At 39.8% G+C, this 9,280-nt stretch overlaps 1 long non-coding RNA gene across 1 annotated transcript; it reads right to left on the bottom strand.

Annotated features, from left to right (window-relative positions):
• Positions 1–401: 401 nt before the first annotated feature.
• On the bottom strand, positions 402–2,952 carry LOC121894521. The gene is made up of 5 exons (XR_006095555.1): positions 2,754–2,952; positions 2,025–2,138; positions 1,668–1,846; positions 1,231–1,317; positions 402–1,077 (listed from the first exon to the last, which is right to left on the bottom strand). It is a non-coding gene; the product is annotated as an uncharacterized LOC121894521 (long non-coding RNA).
• Positions 2,953–9,280: the final 6,328 nt, after the last annotated feature.

Raw genomic sequence — 9,280 nt, 5'->3', positions numbered from 1 at the left:
CTACTGAAGTGGCTGGTGAGTGTATTATCACCTATATGGCAAATGCTGCCTATTCACACATCTAGCATATATGGAAAAACATTAGCAATTATGTGTTTGTGTTCAACTTCGCAAGTCCAGTTCTCACTCTACTTATAGCTATACTCTGGTTTCCACCAACTCCTGAGGGAAATATCTGTCTCTTTAGCTGCCAAAAGCTCAACTGTGTCAACCAGTAAGAAGCTAACTTTGTTTGTTGTTTGGTGATGGGCAGATAATGTACAGTGAGCTTATCAGAGTTTTGAAAACATCACACAGGAGAGTGAACTAAAATAATGAAGTTGCAGCCTGTAAAACCAAAACAATCAGCTCAAAGATACTAAAAAGCTCCATAATCCACATCATTAAACTGTGACTAAATAACACTTTTTTAATTCAACACCAATGTTTCAGAATATTTGAATTTACATGTACAGATTGGGGTTCACTCAGTAACATTTTTGGTTTAAGAAAAAAAAGGGGAACATATGAACATATGAAAATACTACAGTTTTGCTTATAATAGTTTTTTCTTGTGCTGTTTTAGTTAACAGTCCATTAAATATAATCATATTTGTTTGCAAATCTCATACACCTGGTGTATGAGATTTGCAAGGGGATGGTTAGAACAATATTTCACACCATGAACCAGTAACTCGCAGGCAAATGTGATGCTATGATGGGCACTTGGCAAACAAGTTGGCTACTAGCATATTGTCCTTTTAGCTGAGCTAATGTCAACTAAGCAAACACAAAACATTACTGTTGCATGCTTGAAGCCCTAACACTGCTGTTCCTAACGCCCAAGAGTTCATTCTGAACTGTAGAATCCATCCAGGAAACCAGACCCAGACTCCTCGATATAATCTCTACTCAGTTGACCGACCATGTCCTGTAAGCGGTCTCTCAAGGCTGTATTTTCCCTTATTAGTCTTCTGAGCAGTTTGTTGCAGCAGGAACAGAACTGGGTTGAATTCTGCTGAGACTGGTCAATCTGGCACACCTCTTTTATTACAGAGCTGTTGAAGGGAAACTGATCTGTATCTTCTTTTGAATAAACTGAAAGAAAACAGAAGTTGTGGGTTATGATTGCGAGAAGTTCCACTCAGGAAATACTGTATGTTACAATTGTGATTGAAAAACTTATAGAAATAACAGACATACGTGACATATGCCTTAGCTCATTTTTTGCATTTGTGAAACACAACTTACAGGCAAGGTGCAAGGAGAAATTGAGAGCAGCTTGTATGATACATATCACTCCTAAAGTCAAAAGCCCAATTCTGAGGAGTCTTCTGTCTGTGGATGTCACACACAAACACACACACAAACAAAGTACAGGCAATCAGTCTGTAAGTATTAAGACACTTCTATCTGACAAACTCCAAACTTTGACCACTTTGACTTGTCTGCTAATACATCTGGCAAAATGTGAATTGAGGTTCTTAAATGGCGATGATGACGTTGTTGACTGTTGCCTGATGCATCGCCTTTCTGATATAAACATATTATCATCATCTAGGCTATACACAGTGAAACAACACTGATTGCTACATTATGAACATGTTTAATCTTCTGCTAGATCCATCTTTTTTCACTTTTCAGCATATTTTTCATTTTTTTTAGTGTCTATTTATTTGTGGTCTTACCTGATTGTTCAGTTTTGTTAGTTTCAGTTTGCTTCAATCCCCTAAACTCATGTTCATTGATGTAGTCAGACAGCTCCATCTCTTCCATGGTAGTTCACTTCCTGGGAGAAGATCTGAATTCTCTGTGAATCTGAAAGCGATCTCTCCACTGCTGTGCTGAGGGTTTTGTGTCACATGTCCTTTACAGGAAGGAAGTCATTGAGGTTAGGTTTTGTTGTAACTCCTCTGAGTGCAATTTAACTTGGGTCAGTTAAAACGGTTATTTTGCCTTAAATATTACATGTTTATTATTGGATGTTTTTGACATGAATGTAGGCACATAATTTATGAAGGAGTTAATACTAAGATCTCAATTACCTCTATTTGCTCATTTCCCACAAGTGCTCAGTAGATTGCCATGAAATTTGCTATGGATATCAATGGTCCCCAGCAAATGATTTTGGTGACTCCTTGACTTTTCATCTAAAGCCACTATCAGGTAAAAAAGGTCCACATTTACTCAAGAAATGTTAAAAATTCAATGGGCAGGATATCCTATTGTATAATTAAATTAATACTATTTGTGCCACCTTCAGAACAGACTTTACATTTTCTCTGATGACACCAAATAATTTAACTATGTTGTTTGTTCTAACACTTTTGTGATATCATGTGTAGTTAATATGGCAGCCTTTATGGGAGCCTTTAGCTTTTACAGTTTTTTCTCAATTCATTACACACATTTTCTGAAAGTAAGGCTCATTTTCTCACAACTCGCACACAAAACCCCACAAACCTCTTGCAAGGGAAAAACCGCAATAGATAAAATGTTCAAATATCACATATACACCCACATGATGAGACAAGAAGCAGCTAAACTCTGATGTACTCAATGATAGTGGAGAATATATTGTCTATCATATTTTCAGAGTTACACTATACTAACAGAATAAATAAAGTAAATGTTCAAAACAACGACAATAAAACACAATATTAGATTTTTTTTCTGAAATATTGTAAACAGTTGGATTTATCAAGTCTTCAGCATCTAGAGGAATTTTTTTTTTTAATTATGCTTTTTCTTTTTTGCTACAGGGCCTCACTGACATCATGGCCAACGTTCTCTTTGGCAAAGCAGCAGGGAAAGTATCGCCTGGTATGATGAATCCAGCCCTGATGCGTCAGCAGCTACATCACATGCTTCCATGCTCCCTCCATTGCCTGTATAAAAGGGACATGGACTCATGGGGACAGCATTAATAAACCTGCCACACAAATCTGTAAAAGAATAAAACAAAATTTAAAAAAGCCCTCAATAGGTGTGAGAAATGGAGAGCCCATCTTTCAGCCCTTTTATTTCTAAAGGCTTGATTGCTAATTGAAAAGCAACAGGTGTGGGGAATCCGTGGTGTTATTGGTGGCTTAAATTTAGTATTGTGAATGGGAGCATTTACCATGTGAACATATGAGATTCTATCAAGGACTTTTGTGCCAAACAAGCCTTAGAATGGTTTTGGCCATTGTGTCTGAAATACCAGTGAGACAAACTGTAGGAGGGGTTTCATAACCATTCTGTATATGTTAATTTATAACTACCATGGTTTCACAACATTGGAAAATGTTTATCTCATAAACCTTTTCGAATTTGCAAAAATGTCACACATAATTTGGTCATATCATTTTATCATGAAACATTGGTCTTTTTTATCATAATCCAGCATCTAAAAAGAACGAATAAGCTATTGTACTGTAACAGTATTACGACAAAAATGGAACATTTTTTACTCCTTAAAAACAATAATCTGACAGCTACATATTTAAGCATTTTCTCCAAAAAACTATGTGCTCATGGTTCACAAAAAGCTGAGCTAAATCTTATATTGGTAAGTTACAAGTATATCAAATGTGTTCAATGTTTCAGCACAGTACAGCACATGCAGAGCTAATTCACAATTTATTAATGGCACACACAGAGCACAGTGGAGGAAATCACAAGAAAAATTGACAATAGTGACAGCTGGCTGTTGAACATTTAGTGACAGGTATCAACTAACACAAGCAGGGTGTGATAAAAGTAGAATGCCTACACATGCAAAACAGCTGTCGACCTTACAGTTAAGATGTAACCATGAACATGTGAATTGCATGTGTGATAAGGCTCATACATACACTGGTGCCTGTTCTGCTGACATTTATGTATGAACTCTGATCCACCCAATTTAATATTTTCCCTAGAGGTGAAATCCAGGGGAAGAAGATGTTAATATCTGTCACCTGTGCGGCTGCCGCAGTCAATGCAAAACTTTATCAGTTTAAATTAGAGCTTCAGTGGTGCAAATGATGCAAATACTGACAATACCACTCCCATATCCTAACAACCACAGGGGAACCATACATGATAGAGTTGCGGAGATGGGTGAAATTAATGGGTGTGTTCCGATGGTGAGGGGCTGTTTCATGACACCGGGGTGGATTACAGGGTGCAACAGTGCATTCTAGTGACCAATAGGAGAATCGCAGGAAGAAGGTTGAAATATGTGGGGCTTTCATGGCCAGTGGGAATGATGAGAAATGTTTACAAAACTGAATAATGCTGCGAATGATCTTGATGTGTAACAGCACAAAGACCTTTTCATTTATAATGGTCCAGATTTAGATAAAGCTTGTTCGAGAGTGTCTTGTCCTTTAGCTGTGGGAATCATCATGAGAGGAGGCGTAACTGCTTTATGTCACAGCCTACTAGAGTTCTTAGCTAAACTGACAATGGCAGTAGTGTATGCTGAAAGTGAAGCTCATGAAAAGAGACTACAATAACTACTGAGATGAGATTTGGGGTGTGTGGTTCAGAAGATATGAGTATATCATATATGATATATATACAGTATTTATAGCTGTGTCTATCCATGCAGAAAAAAACAATCCCAAACTCAGAGGCGGAGGCACACACATACCTTCACACATGGTCACTGCACACATTCACCAGAAAACACTCGACCATTCATGCACACAGCCCCTCTCGCACTATTCCATATCATGCACCCCTGCACACACATTCACATTCAATCTCACGAATTCAGATGCACCCATGCAGGAAGGCGCACACAAACACCCACCTGCATGCATACAGGTATTTTAGTGTCTGAGTGTGTATGCGCATGCACGTGCGAGAGCCCAGCTTCTGAAAACAATACATAAATCATAAAAAAAACCAATGGCAGCCGTCATGTGTGTGTATGTGGATGCACCCAGTAGTGTCTACGATATATGCAGTGACAAGCCAAAATACTGGCAGGAAATAGCAAAACACATTTTTATTTTTTGGAGACTTAATTTGTTTTTTTAATATTAATGAGTTTAATTGCCTTTGAATTGTCACAGTTTATTTAAAGTGCTTTTAAAAGGTTTCTCCAACTGTTAGTAAGGGCTGCATGATGCTACAAACCTTCTTGACAACCAGTCACATCCTTTTTTAAACACTATGTCACCTATTGTCAGTGTTGATTCTGAATACAGAGGCGTGGATGCTTGTTTAAGATGAACCTGTGCAGAATGACCAAAGATTCATCTTTTGTGAAGGAAATGAGCCAGATGTGGCATGTTGCTTCTCATTAGTGCCACGCAGCTCACTCTTTTCCATGTTAAAACAAATACTCTGCCTTGACTGTGCGTGTGACAGCTGGAGATGAGTACTCAGTTAAGTGGAAGAAAATAAATCAAAGCGCTCGCCATCTTTTTGTGATGATTTGTCTAATTCTTGTCTGGAATGTCCAGGGGAGGGGAGGGGGGAGAGATGGAGAGGGAGCTGGGGAATGAGGGGATGGTATGTGTGTGAGGAAAAGGGGGAACAGAGCAAGTCAGAGAGAGAGACAGAGAGAAAGTGCGTGTTTGGACCAGCTGCACAGCAAATCTGTTTATTCTGCACAATTTGGCATCAAACACAACAGACTGCTGAGTGCCTGCTACTGCTTGTGGTGCCCCATTAAAATGGAATTTATTGCTGCCTTAAGAGCAAGCCAGAATCACACATTTCCCCCTCTCCGCTCCACACTCTCTCTCATTTGCACTTTTTCCTTTTCCCCGGCAGTGGTGGTGGTAGTGGTGTGGGGTTCCCCACCCCCCCCCTCCCACTTCTAGCAGCAGCTGTCAGACAAGTCGTCAGAACGGCTCATTACAGACCCGAATGGGCAGGTAGGGTAGGCAGAGAACACCGCCATGCCCACCTACCCGTCAGCCATCCCTGACACCACTGCCATCTCCCCTGTCACCTGAGGGAGTGGCGCTCAGACATCAAAATCCTGCTCTGTTTATCAATATGGTGGCATCCCATGCAACTACCACTCAGTATGCAGCACACCCCAACAGATGCTAAACCATTTTGGTGTTTCCTGTCCTTCACTTCCCCCTCAGAGGCCAGTTATTTGGTTTAAAGGTGTGTCATCTGAACAAGAAGACATTCTTGTCATCTGTAGGAAGCCTATATTGTGGTATAAGATGGCATATTGTCATATCTCTGTTTCAGTTGCATCCAGATAAGAATGACCCATTTCTACAAACTGAAATAATCAAGTCACTGGCTAAGCTTTAGGACACATACAATCACCAGTGTGACAACCTGTTACCCACTTAGTTTACACTTGTAACCAGGCTTTGAACTTCCGCTGTAAAGACAGCATGAACTCAGGCCCGCATCTTGCTCCATAAATCTCTTCATCCAATGATAAATTCATATTTAATGACCACGGCCATCGTCTGGGAAGGAGGAGCATTCTTTCATTATTGCTTCTTTCCCCTGCTGCTTGGTCGAGATAATTGATTTCTCTGTGGTAACAAGGTATCGACCACGCATGGTAGCCGGCTAAGACGGTGGTTCGATTCAAAGGAGGGGTGGAGAGAGAGCAGAGGGGGAAACGAAAAAAAGGAACGAGGGATGAAGCAAAAGAAGAGATAGACTGAGAGAGCAAGAGCATTAAAAGCCAACAAGCCATACAATTATTTGCAGTTAAAAAAAAAAACTCACAGGCTTTAGGTGGGTGTAGATTGGACAATGACTCTTGTCTTGTTTTTCAGGGGCTTTATAGGCCCAGTGAGGAACGTAGTTTTGTATTTCAGCTGTTCACCAGTATTGTATGTTTAATGCAGCAAATGGAAAGCATATTGATCACACAATCTGTCACATAATTCACTGAAAACAGTGTCAGAAAGAAATCTGGAGGCCCACTTTTCAAGCACATGCTTAGCCTGCTAAGGAAGCAGTATGTTGGTCCTGGTCCTCATGTTTATAAATGTGCAGCATTACACTTTTGTTCCCTAAACCTGACTAAGTGCTCCTTCTCCCAAGCCCATTTTCATACGGTTTCAAAAGCCAATCTGCATGATGCCTGGCCTAATACACCAGTAAATCTTCCAAACTAGCGAGCAGGTTCTACAACACAGCAGGAACACAGAAATACCCTTAAGCAAGTGACAAAATACAGTATGTAAAACAGTGCGTTTTCTGTAACAAATGTACATTCACAAGTAGTCGAACACAAGACATATAAGGACCATTTGTCTAGTGGTTAACATGGCTTTTTACTGTAACAACCGTATTGATTAGATATATGATCAGATGGGTGGGTTTGACTGGCAGTTATTGAGTTGACATGTCTGAGGTGCTGACATTATTGGCCCTGACCTCAAGCAGGCAGACACCCACTACATGCTACATAGCTAGAGTGTACAGACCCTATATTCAATCAGTCAATAACAGTAATGACTAAACCTTATGAATTGAGTAGTGTATTGGTGGTATTCAGCTTCCAGAGATGGTAATAGCACTGTTGTTTCCTCTGGCATCACTGCTTGCAGTTCACTGTATAAATAGAGGAATTAAATAGTGCTGTTGTTGTTGTGTGTTTACCAGCTTACATTGTAATTTATTTAAGAGCTCTTAATTGGACTAGTTACTCATTTGGTCCTCGTGGTCCCACAGCAGAGTGGAGCTCCATCACTGTACACTGGGGCATGCTGGAATATGGAGCTACAGAGACACACTGTACACAGCCAGCTGTTTGATGTCTGCAGCCGCCGAGCGTATGCTGCACCGTACAGCATAAATAAACACGCAATCCCCAGATGAGAGGGCAGATCGACACACAGGAGACCTTATTTCAGGCTAATGAACTATTAATGCTGATTTGAAATTCAAACCTTTTGGAGGGTCTTCTCTGCAGTCATTCACAGCTCCGTTAGTGTGTGTGTGTGTGTGTGTGAGAGAGAGACAGTGAGAGGAGGGGAGGGAGAATAAACTAAATTTTCATTTCTCCCCCAAACAGCAGGGCTTGGATCTCCAAGGGCCTGATGTGTTGTCGAAATTCTGTATTGAATGAGGCCATATAAAAATGTATGTCAATGGGTTCAGCCTAGCTTAGCACTCTGCACAGTAACTGTTAATGGAATAACTATAAGATGTATAAATGATCCTCGCTTTAATTCATAATAATGTTGGACCTCATCGCCTGCCCACTCAGCCCAATAGATTATGGAAATAGCTGTAATGACTATTGGAACAATGAGCCAAATTGCATTATCATTCAGTACCATGTCAGCCTTGGAATAACTAGCGCTGTGCTTTTTGCTCTTTCACTGAAGATCTTGCATAACAATGGCCAACATTCAATTTCCACCAGTTAAAATGAAGATGAAGTGTGTTAAACATGAATGAAGGTTTTAGGCTGTGAGAATGTGGCATTAATATACAACATTAACATACTCACAGTTAATAGGGTAACACTAATCCATGCCCAGGTGTAAGATGGGTTTTTCAGGGGGTTGAATTGCTAGCAACAAAACCCACGCAACCACTTGTATGCCTCACATGCTCTAGGGCCTCATTTCAGCAAGGTTCTTCGTCCCACGTGCTTATCGCAAGCATGAACAGCACCCACCAAGACAAAAGAACCAGTCTTTTGATGTTTTATTTTTAGCTCAACCATGGACTTCTGTGTGATCTCATTTGAGTCCAATATAAGTCTTATTTCAGTCCACAAGATCTTTGGAGAAAGTAACTACATCAGTTAGACAATATTTCGTTAAAGAAACAAAACCATAACATGAAATAAATGTACAAGAATGTATAAAATACATATAAAACAATGCAGCAGTACAGGAGTATTAAAATATAGAACTATGCTGATTTCTTACTGGCAAGGAAGACTTGGCTGGCTTTGGCTTTAATGAATAAATACTGTGGATCAGCTTTTGTCAACATGATCATTACTCCCCTAAATAACATACGTGAACCGGTATCATCATCACGCTAAAATCTGGAGCTGAAAGTGGTGACGGTGAGGAAATATTCTCAGAGGAAGAGTAGCTTCTTGTGCATTACTAATGAATGTACAGGAAGGCTACTGTGGTTACAAATACTTAAATACTGAGTGTGCATGCAAATCAGTTTTCACATTCATAAATTAAAGCTCCAGATGTTATTTTATGATGACTACACAGATCTCAGGTTTGTGTGGGAGAAAATATTGACTGAGCTGTCCTAGGTTAGAAGAATGAATTAAGGTTTTTCTAATGATTTGTTGATATATCAGTGTAAAGAGTGTCAGTAATACTGACTGGTTGTGTGCATAATATACAGTATATCC

This window comes from Thunnus maccoyii, chromosome 3 (genome assembly GCF_910596095.1).
Source record: "Thunnus maccoyii chromosome 3, fThuMac1.1, whole genome shotgun sequence".
Taxonomy (NCBI): Eukaryota; Metazoa; Chordata; class Actinopteri; order Scombriformes; family Scombridae; genus Thunnus; species Thunnus maccoyii.
Note: the sequence above shows the minus strand (reverse complement) of the source record. Positions and strands in the feature narration are given on the sequence as shown.